Source organism: Zalophus californianus, chromosome 12 (assembly GCF_009762305.2).
Source record: "Zalophus californianus isolate mZalCal1 chromosome 12, mZalCal1.pri.v2, whole genome shotgun sequence".
Taxonomy (NCBI): Eukaryota; Metazoa; Chordata; class Mammalia; order Carnivora; family Otariidae; genus Zalophus; species Zalophus californianus.
The window spans coordinates 58,660,053-58,678,514 of record NC_045606.1 but is presented as its reverse complement, the minus strand read 5'-3'; the positions used below and the strand labels follow the sequence as shown (position 1 = coordinate 58,678,514).

Here is an 18,462-nt window from a genome sequence, read left to right as displayed (position 1 = left end):
GGGGCGCCTGGCTGGCTCAGTTAGTAGAGCATGGGACTTTTGATCTTGGGGTTGTGAGTTCGAGCTCCACACTGGGTGTAGAGATTTTACTTAAAAATAAAATCTTAAAAAAAAAAAAAAGAATTCAAACTGGACTTGGGAAATTATATTTGGGAAGGCATATATGAAAAGTTGGAGAAGAACAGGCAAAGAATTACATTGGTTCCTCCCCTAATTGAAGAAATTGGATTTTAATCCTGGGAGGGGCTCAAACAGGAGTGATTTTCCTTTGTCCTTTTTATTTCTGCCTGATTCAACAGATTAAAAAAAGATTACTGCAGAGCTGCTGTGACTGAGGCTTGGGTGGGAAAGATGGGGGTGGGATGGTCCCACAAAGCCCTTCTATCATCTTCCCACATGTGGATAGATTCAGCCCGCGTCTTCTCAGCATTCTCCAGTTCTTTCCACACCGGTCCGCTCCTTTGCTTAAAACTCAGTTGGTAGTGTGGTGAAAGTCTGAAAAGCTGTTTCATTTCAAACTCTTATCTGTTGCAATCTGTCATTTAGGATTACAGCATATTTTGGATCTTTGGGATACTTTTGCCATTGCTAGGAGATACGAAAGTACTGTTATATGTACTATCTTATTTTGCTAGGTGGCAGAATAGACTTCTTTGATTATTTCCTGAATGTACCCCTGAAAAAGAGTATTTCTTCCTAACTGTAATTGTGATAGTCTTACCCACATCAGTCCATTTAATTTATTTTTATTTTTTTTTAAAGATTTTATTTATTTAATTGACAGAGAAAGAGAGAGACAGAGAGAGAGGGAACACAAGCAGGGGGAGTGGGAGAGGGAGAAGCAGGCTTCCCGCGGAGCAGGGAGCCCGATGCGGGGCTCGATCCCAGGACCCTGGGATCATGACCTGAGCCGAAGGCAGTCACTTAACCAACTGAGCCACCCAGGCGCCCCAGTCCATTTAATTTAGAAACCTAAAGTTGAAAGCATAATGTATGTCAGATGGAGTGAACTGATTCTCTCAGAAATGTGTTTTGATATCAGAGGACATAATTTTTAGAGTTCCTAGTCTACCTTTAAAAATAACTCAAGATGATTGAAGACCTAAAACTCCAGAAGAAAATATAGGGAAAAGCTTTAGGACGTTGGATTTGGCAATGATTTCTTGGATGTGACACCAAAGGTAGAGGCAACAAAAGCAAAAATAGACAGATGTGATTATATCAAACTTCAACACTTCTGTACATCAAAGGAAACAATCAGCAGAATGAAAAGGCAGCCTATGGAATGGGAGAAAATATTTGCAAATTATATATCTCATAAGCGGCTAAAGAATTTCTACAACTCAGCAACAAAAAACCCAAATAACCTGATTAAGTAATGGACAAAGGATTTGAATAGCCAGTTCCCCAAAGAAGATCTATTTATAGATGGCCAAGAAGCATATGAAAAGATGCTCAAGGTCACTAATCATGAAATTTGTGCAAGTCAAAACCACAATGAGATGTCACCTTGCACCCATTAGGTTGGCAACTACCAAAAAAAGAAAAAGAAAACAAAGCAACAAGCCTTAGGTGAGGATGTGGAAAATTGAAACCCTTGTACATTGTTGGTGGGAATGGAAAATGGTGCAACCATTATGGAAAATAGTATGGAGTTACTTCAAAAACCCGCAAGTAGAATTCCCACATGATCCAGCAGTTCCATTCCCCAGCGTATACCCGAAAGAATTGAAAGCTGGGGTTTGAAGAGATGTTTGCATACCCATGTTCACTGCAGCATTATTCACAATAGCCAAAAAATAGAAGCAACCCAAATGTTCATTGACAGATGAATGGACAAAGAAAATGTGGTTTTCTGTCAGTGAACATTTGTACGTACAATAGAATATTATTAAGCCTTTCAAAATAAGGAAATTCTGACACATGCTTACAGTATGGATGAACCTTGAGGACATTATACTAAGTGAAATAAGATTGTATCACTCAGATGAGTGTCTGAAATATTTAAAGTTACCCAGATCCTAGAATCTGTTGTACAACAATGTGAATATGTTTACCACAGCTAAACCGTACACTTAAAAACAGTTAAGATGATAAATTTAACGCTATGTATTTTTTTACCACAATAAAGAGAAAATAGTTTCCATACTTGTTCCTCTCTTTGGATAAAGATGATTGCTCATCTTTGTGAGTGTCCTTTATTCTAAGACTGGGAGTCTTAGCATGATTTTTATAGGTTTGATTTTAACATCCTCACTGATCCGCATTTCAGGTAATCTCAAGTAACACAAAGCTACAGGTTACTTTGCTCTCCTTGTGAAATTGGAGAGATAACCGTGGGGTTTTTTCTTTGTTAAAATACTTCTTCAGTTCTTGCCAGGCCAAATGGTTTGATCATTTTCAAAACGAGGCTAAAGAAACCGCTTGTCGGTGAGTAGATTACAAGTCTTTGCAGCACTCACCTCTCCTTTGCACTGATGCAAAGTGACAGTGTCAGTAGGAATTGCTTTCTTCCAAAAGTTTTTATAGTAGATCTTTATGCCTGTATTAAAATTATCAAATTGTCAAATCGATTCTAGAAACTCAAGTAAAATGAAGATGATGTAGAGACAAAAAAGTACGCCGTTTCCTTGGTGCCATTCATCTTAGGAGGGGGAGCACCCAGTTTTAATACAAGCAGTTTACAACCACTCATGGTTAAATGGTTTATAGGATTCTTTGTAACAAAAGGGGGTCTAATTACTAAGGAGGAGAGAATAATATAGCCAGGTTATTTACAATGTGTGACTTACTTAAATTATGATCCTGTTAACTATACAAAAATGACAAAAAGCAGAAACATCAGAGCAAATTAAACATTCTGGCTTTTCATTAATGATCTTGAATATAGGAGGTGTGCACAAGGTTAATTTTTTTCCCCTTTAAACATCACATGAGGCCTGCCCTCGGAATGAACCTGCGGTTTCAAAGATTCAGTACATCAGCTCCTAAACAGAAAAAAAAAAATGACAGTAGTTTTTCTTTTCTACTAGGCCACACTAGAATGTTTAGTTTCTGTCACTAAATCACATGGTAGAGTTTCTAAATGCCCGTCTAGATCAATTTTAGGTGTGATTTCTTCCCTTATGATTTTTGTTTTACTCTTGAGTTACTTGTTGATTTTAATTGTTCTTACTTGCGATCTTTAAATGTTGATTGTGCCACTTATCACACTCTTTTCATGGCACTGTCTTTGTAGGGCATTTGCTATGTTATGTATCTCAGGACATTTTTTCAGTGGTAAGGTTGTGGGATGGTGCCTTGTTGGGGAGATTGTTCCTTGTAAGTGAAACAGATGAAGAGTGTACAAAAGGAGCCGGAAAAATTAGTATTCAGAAGCCAGCTTGCAGGAGAAAATGTAGAATTTTACTAGATTAGTGACATTATTTATCCTAAGTAAATTATATTCATTTAAAATAGGACAGTAAGGCTCTTAACTATAGAGAACAAACTGATGGTTACCAGAGGGGGATGGGTAAAATAGGTGATGGACATTAAGGAGGACACTTGTCCTGATGAGCATCCGGTATTGTATGGAAGTGTGGAATCACTGTATTGTACACCTGAAACTAATATTAAACTGTATGTTAACTAACTGGAATTTAAATAAAAACTCATATTACAGTAGTTTTTTAAAAACACAGTCATAATGTCTCTCTTAGAAATTGTCCAGAGACTCAATAACAAAAGAAAGCATATAGAAAATATTAGTAACTCAATTAACAAACTTGATTTAATGACAGTATTAATACCCAATAAAAGGAGAGCATATATTCTTTTTAGGTACTCATATGACACAAAAATCGAATGTGGACCAGGCCACAAAGAAAATCTGTACACATTACAAAAGTTAGATGCCACGCATAGTCCAGGTTTTTCAAATAAGATACAGTAATACTAGATGTCAGCAACAAGGACAGCCTTGGAAATTTTAAAGTACTATTCTTTTTAACTGTTGTTGTTATTTGAGGTACAGTTCATATACAATAAGAGTCACCCTTTTAAAGTGTACAATTCTGTGGGGTGTTTTGTTTTGTTTTGTTTTTTTAAGTAGGCTCCATGCCCAGTGTGGAGCCCAACGCGGGGCTTGAACTCACAACCCAGAGATCAAGACCTGAGTTGAGATGAAGAATGCTTAACTGACTCAGCCACCCATGTGCCCCCAATTCAGTGTTGTTGTTTTTTTTAGCATATTCACAGAATTAGGCAACCATAAACACTCTATAATTTCAGGACATTTTTATCACCTCTAAAAGAGCCCTGAGCCCACCGGACCTCCCTTCCCGTTCACTTCTGCCCCCAGCTCTGGCAACCACTAACCTACTTCCCTTCTTCCTTTATATGCCTATTGTAGACATTTCACATAAATGGAAGCATAGAATATGTGTCCTTTTGTATCTGCCTTCTTTCACTTAGCTCGTTTTCAGGGTTCATTCATGTCGTAACACGAATCAGCATTTGATTTCTTTTTATGGCTCAGTAATATTCCATTGTATGGTTATGACATTTTCTTAAATCCATTCATCCCTTGATGTTCACTTGGGCTGTTGCCACCTTCTGGCCATCATGAATAATGATGCTGTGAACATTCATGTAGTTTTTTGTATGAACCTTTTTAAAACTCTCAGTTAAATAATAAAATCATAATTTAGATAAAGACTAAAGAATAAAACCATAATTAGAATGAAAGACTATTTAGAAGTTACTGGGAATGAGAACGCTTCATATAGAAACCTCTAAGCTGGGGCGCTTGGGTGGTTCAGTCGTTAAGGGTCTGCCTTCGGCTCAGGTCATGATCCCAGGGTCTTGGGATCGAGCCCCGCATCGGGCTCCCTGCTCCGCGGGAAGCCTGCTTCTCCCTCTCCCACTCCCCCTGCTTGTGTTCCCTCTCTCGCTGTGTGTCTCTCTCTGTCAAATAAACAAAAATTAAAAAAGTAAAATAAGAAACCTGTAAGCTGTGGCCAATGCAGCCCTCAAAGTACAAATAATAGAATAGAATGATAGCATATTTAAATATAAATTATTTATAAGAAACTTAGAATTACTGAAAATAGATTAAGTACCCAAATCAATTATTTGAGGAAAAAGAACAACAGAATTTACCCCAACCATCAAGCAACATAAGTAATAACTATAAATTCAGAAATTATAGAAAACAAAAGTAAAGAACAGAAACCTAACAGATTTGATAAATAAAATTGAGAAAACTTTTCTTTGAAAACACTGATAGGGACATCTGGGTGGCTTAGTCGGTTAAGCGTCCGCCTTCAGCTCAGGTCACGATCCCAGGGTCCTGGGATCGAGTCCCACATTCGGCTCCCTGCTCAACAGGGAGCCTGCTTCTCCCTCTGCCTGCAGCTTCCCCTGCTTGTGCTCTCTCTCGATCTCTGGCAAAAAAAATAAAATCTTAAATTGATAAAATAGAGACACCTCTGGCAAGCTTAATCAGAGACAGGAGAAAGATACAACCAACTCTTACTTTTTGACAATGAACTTGAAAATTCAAACAATTATTGAATTATCAAAATTGACTCAAGAAAGAACACACAAATAGAAAATAACCATAGGAGAAAATTACCCCTCTTTTCATCCATCTATCCATCCTTCCATTTCCATCCTCGCCAACCATCCAATTCCTTTATGAAAAGTAGCCATCTCCTTCCTCCTAAATACCAGGTAAACATTTTGGCATTGGCAGAAAGAAATGCCTAAGCATAGAGAAACACAGTAAGCATCTAGGTTTATTCTACAGATCAGCCTAATAAGTCTTTTAAGTAAACCAGATGAGAATATGACCCAAGAACATGTGGAGCCATCCCACCTGTCAGTATAATACACATCATTATCAGAGTAATACAACCATGATTTTGTAAACTTAGTGTGGGAAGGTAAGGATAGTCCAATATTAGGAAACCAGTGTAATTCGCTGTTAATAGGATAAAATGCTAACACCTACATAATTATTTCTATGTGTGATAAATCTTAGAAAAAAGAAAGCTTCAGCAAGATTATTTAATCATTAGAATATGAATCAACAAAAATGAGTAGTTTTCCTATATGATAGCATTAACCACATACACAGTATTATAGGGAAAAAATGACACTTCTCACAATGGCATCACAATCTGTAAATATAGGAAAGGATAATTAACAAAAAAATGTATATGAGGCAAACAAAAACTTTACTGAAATGTATGAAGAGCTGTTAATAAATGGATATACATTCCACTTCCGGCTAGCAACTCAGTATTATAAAGCAGGTTTTCTCCAGATTAACACTTATATGCAATTCCAGTAAAATCCCAATAGAATTTCTTTTTAAAGCTTGACAAGTTGCTTCTAAAGTTCATATAAAAGAATACTAAAGATGGCAAAGAAATATATTTGAAACAAATTATTGTGGGGCATTTGCCCTACTAGATTTTACAATATACTACGGAGAATCTATAGATAGGTCTGTGGGTACCTAAGAATTTAATATATGATAAAGATAAAACTTTCAGTTCAGTAGGAAAGGATGGGCTATATAATATCTATAGTTGACCCTTGAACAGTATGGGGTTAGGGGTGCCAACCCCTGTGTGAAGTCAAAAAACTTGATTCCCTCTAAAACTTAACTACCAATAGGGAGAACCACCACAAGAGATCACTTTTTACTGTGATAGGCAATTTGTCAGAGAGATGAGCTGTTCACGGGGAGGTGATTAGCGTCACACAGTTCGTCTGAGCTTTTTCAAATTGTCGCAAATCTCCAAAGACTTTTCCAATATGTTTATTGAAAAAAATTCCATGTATAAGTGAATCTGCGCAGTTCAAACCCATGTTGTTCAAGGGTCAACCCTTTCTTTGGGGAAATAAATATTTAGATCCCTATTTTATGCTGTATAACTTCATTTCTCTATAAAATTCTAGAGGAAAATAAAACAATCTATTTTTATAGTTGTGGAGAAGGTCTTTAGAAGCATGACAAGGAGCCCTGAAGTCTTAAAATGTTTAACAAATTCAGTTTTGTGAAATTATGGCAAAAGAAACTAGGAAAAAAATTAAAGTATGGATAGCCAAGTGGGAGAAAGTATATGAAACATATGTAGCAGGTACAGTATTGTATTTGGAATTTATACCGAGCTCCCACGAATCAGTAAGGAAAGACAGGGGAATAGAAAAGTGTGGGGAGGCTATGAGCAATCACGTAAGAAATACAAATGGCTAATAAACATGAAAATGCCTTCGTTTACCATTAAGGAAAATGACTATTGGATTCAATTTTCATCTATCAGATTGCCAAAAATTAAAATGACTGATAATGGCTGATGCGTGGGAGGGCGTGGCAGGAAGAGCCTTCTCTTACACTCCTACTGGAAGTTTAGATTTACACAGCCTGTTTAGGAGGGTCGCACCTACCCAAACTTAAAACATACCTACTTTTGACCTTAGCCGGTCTATCTACTGCTATACTACAGAAATTCATCAGAGCAGTGTTTATGTACAGAAAACCTGGGGGCAGCCTAAATGTCCCTCAGTAAGGGAACAGGTTAAATAAAATTTGGAGTATTCATGGGGCGTCTGTGTTTCTCAGTTGGTTAAGGTCTGCCTTGGACCCAGGTCATGTACCCATTTCATTGGACCCATTTCATTGTACTGCCAAACTGATCTCGGGGTCCTGGGATTCGAGCCCTGTGTCGGGCTCTCTGCTCAGCGGGGAGCCTGCTTCTCTCCCTCTGCCTGCTTGTGTTCCCTCTCTCTGTCAGATAAATAAAATCTTTTAAAATTTTTTTGGAGTATTCATTATGTGTAATACCATGCAGCCATTAAAAACAACAAGCAAGTTTTGTATAATTTGACATGGTTGGATGCCATATGTCAGCAAAGTGGTTCAGAGCCCAGGTGTGGAACAGACTTGATATCTACAAGGCTGAGTGACTTTGAGCAAGTTACTTCACTGCTCTAATCATTAGCTTGCCTGTTTGTAAAAATGGGGGCTCTTTGTAATACTCACCTCCTAAGGGTTTTTTAGGAAGTAAATGAGATGGATGTTCCATGCATAGTGCTGGGCACAGTAGTAAGCGCTCACTGAGAAGTGGAATAAAATGTAGCACAAGCAGTTTTTGTATTTGATTGTGCACTGAAAAAGTTGGAGAAGGATACCTGTCCCAGTGCTTGTAAGTAATTAATGTGGCAGGGCGACGAGATGAATAAAATGGTAAAACAAACAAAAACAAACCAAACCAAATAACCCCACACACCTATGTGAAGTGTTCCTGACAGCATCAGCCTTACCATGGGCTCTCACTCTAAACAATTCAGTCTGTACTGTAGTCACTACACTTAACCGGTAGTTCTTATTCTGAATACAATCACTTTCTGCACCCCTTGAGTTTGGAATAATCCAGAATACAGGAGGAGGAGGAGAGAAATAGTTTAAGCTCAATTCAGTTTTCTTCAAGTGTCCCTTAGAAAGATTTTCCTTCCCTGGCAGCTCCCCTTCATCTGTTACGCAGTATGGGTTGACTTGCTGAGGAACAAAGGGAGCAGCCCAGATAGTGGGCTTCTATAGACACACTCCTGCCTCCCCCAGCCCCAGCCCCGCCTTCTTTGAAAAAGCAAAGCCGATTTCTTTTATGCCTCCCTATTTTTCACCTTCCTTCTCCTTCTCCCGGCCTTTCTCCTTCCTTCCTTCCTACCTACCTACCCACCCCTTGGGGAGGCATTGGTTTTACCTCATTCAGAGTTTAAGAGGCTGGTGACCCGTGGTGTCAAAATTTCATCACTTTTGGACAATCGAACTCCTTCCCCCTTGCTTTTCCTGTTGTGGAAGCATTAATGGAAAAACTGACACTAAACTCCTGAGAATCCCAAAATGGGTTTCAAATAAGGTTGGGTCAGTCCTTTGTTTAAGTGTGATTGTAATGTCTCACAATCTGTATCCGGCCCCCTCCCCCCCCCCCCCCCCCCCCCCGCTCCCCGACCCTCGCCCCAGCAATTAGATGCTATGTAGAGACCTAGGAATTCTATGATTATAACCTTTTTCATTGTACTGCCAAACTGTTAGTATCACCAGTAAATGACATCATTATTCATTACTATCGCTGCTTCCAGCCATAGATTCAGAAAGGTCAGTTTTAATTAAAAACCAAAGAAAAATACATTTTGTAGGGTTTTTTTTTTTCCTTTTTACCTTAGAAGAATAGGTTATTAGCTTTCTTTATAACTACTGCTATCTTGGAGAACTTTCAGAGAACACGGACAGACTCTTAAAATTCTTCAGCAGATCACCTCATCAGCAAGAATAGTGCAAACCCTTTGGAGGAAGGGGAGTTCTCATCCCTGTGCCCACTCTCTGCTGGGGGCATCCCAGGCGTGGGACCTACGTCATTCCAATAAATTGTCCTTTGAACATGAGAGCAGAAAAAATTGTAAGACGATCAATGGGATCAAATCCCATTTCGCAGATGACATTGAGGACTATAGGATGGCTTGACTTTGTCCTAGGTCCCTAGCGAGCTGGGAATAAAGAAAAGGAGGTGTGGAGAGGGGTGTCAGAGTGGAGGGAAGAAGGAAGGACAGATGGACACTCAAACAGGCTAAGAAGGTTCATGTATTTGGGTCTTGAGTCAAGTTAGATTTACAAAGTTATAATTTTTTTAATTGAGGTAAAATTCATATAACGTAAAATTCACTGTTTTAACCACTTTAAAATGTACAATTCAGTGGTTTTTAGTGCACTCACAATGTTGTACAACTAGCAGCACTATCTAGTTCTAGAATGTTTCATCACTCCAGAAAGAAACCCCCACACCCATTCAGCAGTGCCTCCCTGTTCCTCCCTCTCCCGGCCCCTGGAAACCACCAGTCTGCTCTCTGTCACTATGGGTCTGCTTCTTCTGGGTATTTCATATATGTGGCATCATACAGTGTCCTGCCTTCTGTGACTGACTTCTTTTACGTAACAGTATTTTCAAGGTTCCTTCATGTTGTAGCATATATCAGTACTTCTTTCTTTTTTATGGGCAAATTGTATTCTGTTGTATGAATATACCACATTTGGTTTATTCATCAGTTGATGGACATGTAGATTGTTTCCACTTTTTGGCTGTTATGGATAAGGCTGCTTTGAACATTTGTGTACAAGTTTTTGTTTGAACACTTGATTTCAGTTCTCTTGGGTGTATCCCTAGGAGTGGAATTGCCAGTCATACGGTAATTCTATGGGTATCTTCTTGAGGGCCTGCCAGACTGTTGTTTGCAGTGGCTATGCAATATTTTTAAAGCAATGTGTAACTGACAGTGTTTCTTAAGACAAACACTGAGTTACATGCCAGGCTATGAGAACAGAGAACAGAGATGAATGAAAAGCCGTCCTCCTCCATCAGCAAAGATGCTCATGGAAATATTATTGGGTGGACCTGCTGAAGGTGGGCGGCGTGGGGTTTATGGGAGGGCAGTCCAAGCTCTGGCTCTCGGAGCAGGTCCCGCTTGAGCTGAAAGTCAGAGGTGTCAGGTCACATGGGAAGAGATGGACTCACAACACTTGGATTCCTGCATGCAAAGAGCACATCTTCTGGGGTAAAGAGGGTAATGGGCTGCCATGAACAGGTGGCCATCTTTTATAGGAGGCCGTCTCTGGCCAGATTGCTGGTTCCCTAATTTTACTCTTCATTGCCTTCATTACCGACTTAGCTACCCCTCTTAGTATGAACCTTCATTCGGTATCCCAGTGTACTTCACAGCAGTACTCAGGGCCTTTGCAGCAGCTACACATCCATCTTATGTTCTAGCAGGATCATGGGACCCCAGGGGCCTCTGCCAGGTAGACAAATAGGTACACTTAATAGTAGAATATGGTACAGGACACATGAACCAAGCAGGGAAACAGTGTTAGTCAAGGACTGCTCCTGCCAAGCGTAGGTAAAAGGATGGTAGGTTTTTGGTTTTTTACATAAATTAGTCACTTTGGGGTGCCTGGGTGGCTCAGTCAGTTGGCTTTGTCTTCCACTTGGGTCATGATCTCAGCGTCCTGGGTTAGAGCCCCATGTTGGGCTCCCTGTTCATCGGGGAGCCTGCTTCTCCCTCTGCCCTCTGCCCCCCAACCCCGGCTCATCTCTCTCTCTCTCTCTGTCTCTCTCGTCTCTCAAATAAATAAATAAAATCTTAAAAATAAATAAATAAACTAGTTACTTTATCTTTGTTCCTTTGTCTTGCCAGTGTTGGCATACTCCCAACCCCCAGCCTTACCCAGATCCATTCTCCAGCTTGGCCAGTGCTGTTTCTAAAATGCAAATTTGGGAATTTGCAGAATTCTTCAGTGTGTCGTCATTTCCTTCGGGATATTCTAGCACATTCTAGCAGGACCCTGAGGGCTCCCTGGATGGTACTGGCAACAGTGTCTTCTCCAGCCTCATCCTGCCCTCTCCCCTCCCCTCACCCCATGCTGAAATCCGAGGGGGGCACCTCGTTCCCCAAACGTCACACTCCATCTTGCCTCCTTATATCACACAGTCAGCTCCTTCTCCGAAATGTTATCTCTGTCTCCCAACCCTCTTAACCCGACTCACTCCTATTCATTCTTCAAAATCCATCCTGTGTGCCTTCAACACATTCTTCCTCTTGGTTGTAATGGTTTACTTCTTTGCTCCCCCAAGAAGGCTATCTCTTTTCCCCACCCAGGACTTTGTTTTCATGAGGTGACCCCATCATCTTTGACTGAACTAATGAACGCAATTGAAGGCAGCACGTCATAGGATGATCTAGATCTTTGAACCCAGTTAGGGAGGCTTGATCTATAGCGTGGGAAGGGAGCCGTTCCTTGAAAGCCCAACAGTGGTTAAAATTTCTCCTTAGCAGTTTCTCAGAGAACACAGTCGTTAGTAGCATTAGTCAGTATGAGAAATACTGTTTCTGAGATGCTTATGAGTCTTTAGGCCCTATCCACTGCCAGACAGCTATGTTACAGGGAAATTCTCTCTGAGGATTTGTTAATAAAGAGTAAGGCAGCCTTTTCCTAATTGTTGGCAAGGACACTCAGAATGAAAACTTTTGGCCCTTGTGTTCCTGATAGTCATCATCTCTAAATTCAAATAATCTGAAGTATGTAGGTCTTGCCCTCAGACTGATGAAGCTCAGACACAAAAATGTCTTGGACGGTGAAGAGGCACGATGCAGTGAGATTTTACTGGCTCTGGAGAGCTGAGGCTTGGGAAGTAGATGCAGTCATGGAATTCTGTGCTGCCTCATAATTTTGTACTTTAGTAAGATGCTTAGTTTCATTTTTCCCATGTCTGCGTCACCTTTTTTTTTTTTTAAATAGTTTATACCAAATCCTTCTACATTCAAGCTCCTAGAATCCCAAGTAAGGAAGTGTAATCATTTGGGAAGGTCTGACTTGGAAAGGAGGTGAATTCTCCTTCCTTCCACTGTTAGCCAACATCGACTCTTACCCTTGCAAACATACACGAACATGCTCTCACACTGACGTGATCAGCCAGACGCTTGTTCTTGGCATGTGAACCACAACTAAGTCTTCTGCCTCTAATTTCTGTTACACAACTTCTGTTGCACACATTTTCATTTAAAAAATTGCCACATACCCCTGGGTCACCTGTTGATGTGCATTCTGTGAAAGAATTTGTGTCTTTGAGAGCACACTATAGCTGTAAAATAAGAATAATCTGTGTGGGGGCGCCTGGGTGGTGCAGTCGGTTAAGCAACCCATGCTTGGTTTTGGTTTAGGTCATGATCTCAGGTTCGTGAGATCAAGTCCTACATCAGGCTCTGCACTTAGTGTGGAGTCAGCTTAAGACCCTCTCTCCCTCTCCGCCCCCCCCCCCCCCAGAATGAATAAAATCTTTTTTTAAAAAAAATCTGTGTGGTTTCTAAAAGGATTTTCTTAATAGACATTTGTTACGATTTACTGTATTGAATTTGGGGCATATGAAGTTAAATATTGCTTGATTAAAGTGAGTATCTAAAGCAACTCACGGAATGGGAACAGAGCTTGTTAGGGAACCACAGTCTTCTACCCAATGTGGCCATAGAAGGTGGCATCCATCCCAAATTCTCCCTTTGCTGCTGGGTGATCATGTAATTTGCTATAATTTATTGTTTTATTAGAACCATTCTTTCAGGTGGGCATTTAAAATGTTACATGTCCAAAATAGAACTCTTGAGCCCCCTCCCCTGCACATACTCTTCTTGCACACACAGACATTCACACATTCTTTTTGCCTGCCTCCCTCTCTCTCCCTCTCCCTCCCTCTCTCTCTCACACACATACTCTTTCACCCTCCCTCTGTCTCTCACACACGCACGCACTCACCCTCTCACACACTCACCCTCCCTCTCTGTCACACACAAACACTCATACTCACCCTCTCACACACACACCCTCACACACACACCCTCTCACACACACATTCACCCTCACACACACTCACCCTCTGTCACCACACACTCACCCTCTCACACACACACACTCACCCTCTCTCACACACACCCTCTCACATTCACCCCCCCTCTCACACACACACCCTCTCACACACACACACCCTCTCACACACCCACACACTCACCCTCTCTCACACACTCACCCTCTCTTTCTCACACACACTCACATAATCACCCTCTCTCACACACACTCACCCTCTCTCTCACACACACGCTCACCCTCTCACACACACGCTCACCCTCTCACACAGACACACTTACCCACACACACACACACACACACACACACACACACACACACACACCCCTGTTCTCCCAGGCTTCCCTGTCAGTAGGTGGTGACACCATCCCCTGCCTCGGGGCGCAGTCACTGTGACCTTCCTGCTCCTCACACCCGCCCAGCTCGGTCTGGCCTTCCCACAGTGACAGCAGACATCTCTTGTCTGAGCTGTTTACCCCTGGATCCTTGTGTGGCAGACTTCTAATCTTTCAAACTTGATATAAATGTTTCCTCCTCAGAGAGGGCTTTCCACTCACTCTTGATCGTATCACCCTTTTACTTTTTTCTCAGCACTCTTATATATTGTCTTGTTTGTTTGTTGTTTGTCATTTTCCCACCTAGATTGTAAGCAGCATGAAAACAGGACCTTCCTTGCCCCACTCAGAACAGTACCTGCCTGGCGTGTACTTGGTACTCAGTAGATATTTGAATGAATGAATGAATGAATGAATGAATGAATGAATAAAGGAAATGAAACTGCCTTTAGATTTTTCTTCAGAGGAGTTTGAAGGGCCCAGGTAGTATATAAAATGGAAGCTAAAAGTTAAATTCATTTTTAATGAAATTAAGGTTTTTCTTTCATGTGTAAAGAATACCCTTTAATAATACTTTAGATTTGCATTACCTGGACTCTCAGCATTTTTTAATGTGTTAGAGTCTTCAGTTCGAGCACTTTCTCAAAGGCTAACTTTAATAACATTAGACCTGCCATTTCTACAGGGCTTAGACTAGATTCCAAAATGCCAGAGAAAATTAAATGCAAAAAACCTCCAGTTAATTAATGTTTCAGAATAAATTAATGTTTTAGGTCTGACTTTAACTGACAAGATTGGTGAATTTCAAAGTTAAAACTGCCACCTTTTTTTCCCATGTCTGTATTTTGTGCAGGGTTTAGTCATTCCAGATATTTATCTCCTTGGGGAAAAAGGGGAGACATATACTTATTGAATTTTAAGTTAAAATAAAAAACACAATTGTACTCATTATTCTTAGGAGAATAGGTTTTAGCATTCCTCATAACTCTCTTTAGTTATGTGATAATTCCCGAATTTGCAAAGTTGGGAGCAGATCCTAAATATCTTTGTCGCTGCAGTGCTGTAACATCCTGAGAGGAAGCTCATTTATGTGTATTGTGTGTTCCAGGGGCTGGCTTGGCTTACTACATATTTCTTAGTAAATTAATTATGGAATGTTGGTGTGTGCAATTGGCCACAGGGGAGGGGAGGCACATTTTCATCTTCTCTCATCCTCTCTGATTTATTTCTTGTTTATCCTTGGCTCTTAGACCATAGGAAAAAAATTGGCAAAAATGTGACATTTTTTTCTGATTTTTTTTCCTGCTTCCTCATCTTCTCTCCTTTATTTCCTGAGCTCAGTTTCCCTCTTTACAAGATGTCTATCTCACAAGAATATTCTGAGGCAATGAGATGATTGTGTGTGTGTCCACTATTGTGGTGGATACCAAACTATTTTTTTAAATATTGGAATGTTCTTGGAGGATTTCTGCACTAAGGAGGACTAGATAGAGCTCCAAGTCTCTTTAAACCTTAAGACTCTACAATCTTACATTCCATATACTGTACAATCACAAATCTTTTAAAAATTTAATATGTCCTGCCTCCAATTTACCACTGTTTATCCATTTGTTTACACAAATATTTCACTATGGAAATGTAATCAATGTGCTAAGCAGTAGAGTTACAGAGATAAAATAAGATTTATATCCTATTTTGTTCCACAAAAGGATTTGAAGTAGAGGTAGATGTTCATCATGAACATTTGTTCTTCTTGCATAATACTTCAAGTGTATCAAGTACAATTAGGTTGGATACAAACTGCATATAAAATGTTTAACAAGTCTTTTGCTTTAAAATATATATCAATAAATATATGTATATATTGTAGTTTCCTACTTTCTTATAAAATCGTGCAGGATAAGCTCCAGGTAATTCTGTGCGGTTGGGCTCCAGCTTTCAGTTCATCGAGAATTTATTGGACTTATGAGGTGTGCACATGTTTCTTTTTTTAGAATTTTAGTTGATATTTGCAAGTAATTCTTGGGAACAAGAATTTCAAACAGTTTCACAAGAAATAACAGTATTATAAAAAACAGATGTTAAGCAGTTTTGTTTAAAAAAATGAAGATTATCTACATTATTTATAAATGTTTGAAAGAAACTTAACAAATTCAATAGTACAGTTTTTATCTTTTCCTTCCTTCTAGTCTAGTTATGCAAATAAAATTATATGAATCATTTGCTTAACAACTTCAAATCTACATAGATTTCTCGTGTTGGACCCATAAATCCCTGAAAAATGTGTGTTTATCTGAGTTACGTTAATTAACAAAAGCACATTAAGAAATTATCTGCTGGGCATTGTGTAGCCAGGGTTCTTCCCTTAAATGAGGCCTGTTGATCTGGCATTTAAAAGGACAGCTGCAGATCTCATTGGTGAGCCTATTCTTGGCCACTGAAATGAAACATGGACACTAATATTAGAGTAAGTCAGTTGAAAGAAAACCTACAACACATAAGCTTGGGGGTAGGGAATGATTGTGGCCTTGAATTATCTATGTGGACAGTCCTGCTGCATGGAAAATTCCCATTCTCCCCACTCTGTGTGTGATGTTGACCTGGTGGATCATTTCTGGTTGAGTTTTTCCCCTTCTTTGTTGAGTACAGTTTGTAAGGATTAGCTGAGTTTCAGGTTTTTTCCACTGGAAGAAAAGAGCTTTTTTTTTTAGGATTGTGACATTGTGATGTTGGAAGTTACAATTTCCAAATCTCTGTCCATTCCTAGTCAAGCACCATAGATGCTCGTGTGACTGAAGGAGAGGTGAGGGAGGAATGGGCAGAAGTTACAGGGAGACATATTGTTGGAAGACATGGGTGATAATTACACTATCCAAAAGGCGTGAACTAGCTGGCAGAAGTTCTGCATTGCTGGAGATGTCCTGGAGCTTGGGGAGTTCATTTATGAGTTGAATTGAGGAAACCTCTCCGTCCCACATAACTCTGCACACTGTATGAGCCTGTGAATCAGAGTTTAGAAAGAGCGTTCATTTTGACCAAGTGTGTGTGACCTGGGCTCAGTCTCTAATGAAATTAAGATACAAGGAATAGACACACGCCAATAAAAATAGAAAATGCCTTCCCTGTCTTTCGGATGAAGAAACTGAGACCCTGAGAAGTGAAGTGACCTGTCCAAAGCCACATGACTAGTGACTGAATTTGGGAATAAGACTCTGATCTCATGACCCCTCTTCCACTTTGATCTCACCGTGTCCCCCTCCTTTCCCTGAATCATTTTCATAACATTTTATAGAAATCATAAAACTCCACTGAGGTCAGAATGTGGTGAAGCTCTTGCAACGCGGCACTAATCAGTCTGTAAAGAACTGCCTGAGGATTAAATTAAAATTGGCTTCATTAGTCCTGCCTGGAAAACTGAAAAATAAAAGTCACTGATTTTTTCTGACTAAGCAGATCTCTTAGATATTTTCTTTAAAGTCCTCAGCTTCTGTATCTTACTGTAGAGTTCACTTGCAAGAAAACATAATTGTTGTATCTGAGTACATCTGGTCTCCCCGCTTTGTCTTTTCCTACAGTCATAATTATGTTTGAGCCAGAGGTAGACAGAGGTTAAACAAGGTCTGCATGTACCCAAATTAAATTCTCAGCAGATTGATTTCTCTGTACCCTGCTAAGGATTTGCTCAGCTGTGTGCTGTTGTCCCACAGATCTAGACATTTCCTAAAGTAACCTGAGCCACGGAACTGTGCATATAGGAGAGTCAAAAGGAAGCTGTGTGTGTCTCTCGGCTCTTGCTGCACCTAAAGAGAGTTTGTTCTTTAGGCGCAGATGATGTTACGGGAGCTGCTAGGATGTTTCCTGTCTTCCACAGAGCTATGTATATTCTTCCCAGATGCTTCTCTCTATTCCTGACTATACTGCCCTACCCTCACCAGGAGCACAGCCTCACACCCCAGAGTGCCCAAGTAGAGTGAGAGATCTCTAGGTGTCTAACAAAGGAGGAGAAAAGCTGGGAAGACAGTTTTCCTTCCTTCCTCCTATTTGGGCAGGCCCTAGAATAACTTGTATATCACAAGGAAGCCAAAATGCCCTCCAGACATGCTTCTGCTGTCTGTAAGCTAGGGAGTCTTTATCAAGATGTCCTCTGAGTCCAAAGCTGCCTGCAGGGAGGGGGTGCATTAATGTGCCACTTACATTTGTATCCCGGTTGTTCCCAAAAAATGAACCAGGACTCTGGACACCAGATGAGGAGTGAGCAAAAAGGAGAACTTTCCGTTACTAATACTCGTGAACAATATGAATGTCTCTGAGAACCATATGAACCATAAGAAGGTTAGAGATCTGTTTCAGTTTGTTACCATGTCAGTGGCCTGTTAATAAATATTTATCAAGTGGACTCTAATCTGGAGTTCATTCTGGGCTGGGCTGCTCTCCCGATGGACTTCAGTACATAATGGAATCGTAATTATTGGCAAAGAGCAACATGTTAAAACGACTGGTTTGGGGAAGGTTTGATTTACTTTTTATTTCCCCCCCAACAGTTTTTACACACTAATGCATGGAGGCAAAGAAATGATTGTAATTTACTGAGCGAAGTTGCAAGGGTCCTTAGTGATCATCTCACATACATTTACTTATAAGGAGGCTTAGAGGGACTCCATTGAACCC

The 18,462-nt window shown here is 40.2% G+C and overlaps 1 protein-coding gene across 1 annotated transcript in view; it reads left to right on the top strand.

Moving 5' to 3' along the window:
• Positions 1 to 18,462, top strand: part of JAZF1 (JAZF zinc finger 1) — a 325,971-nt gene that overhangs the window by 129,533 nt on the left and 177,976 nt on the right. The window lies entirely within an intron of this gene.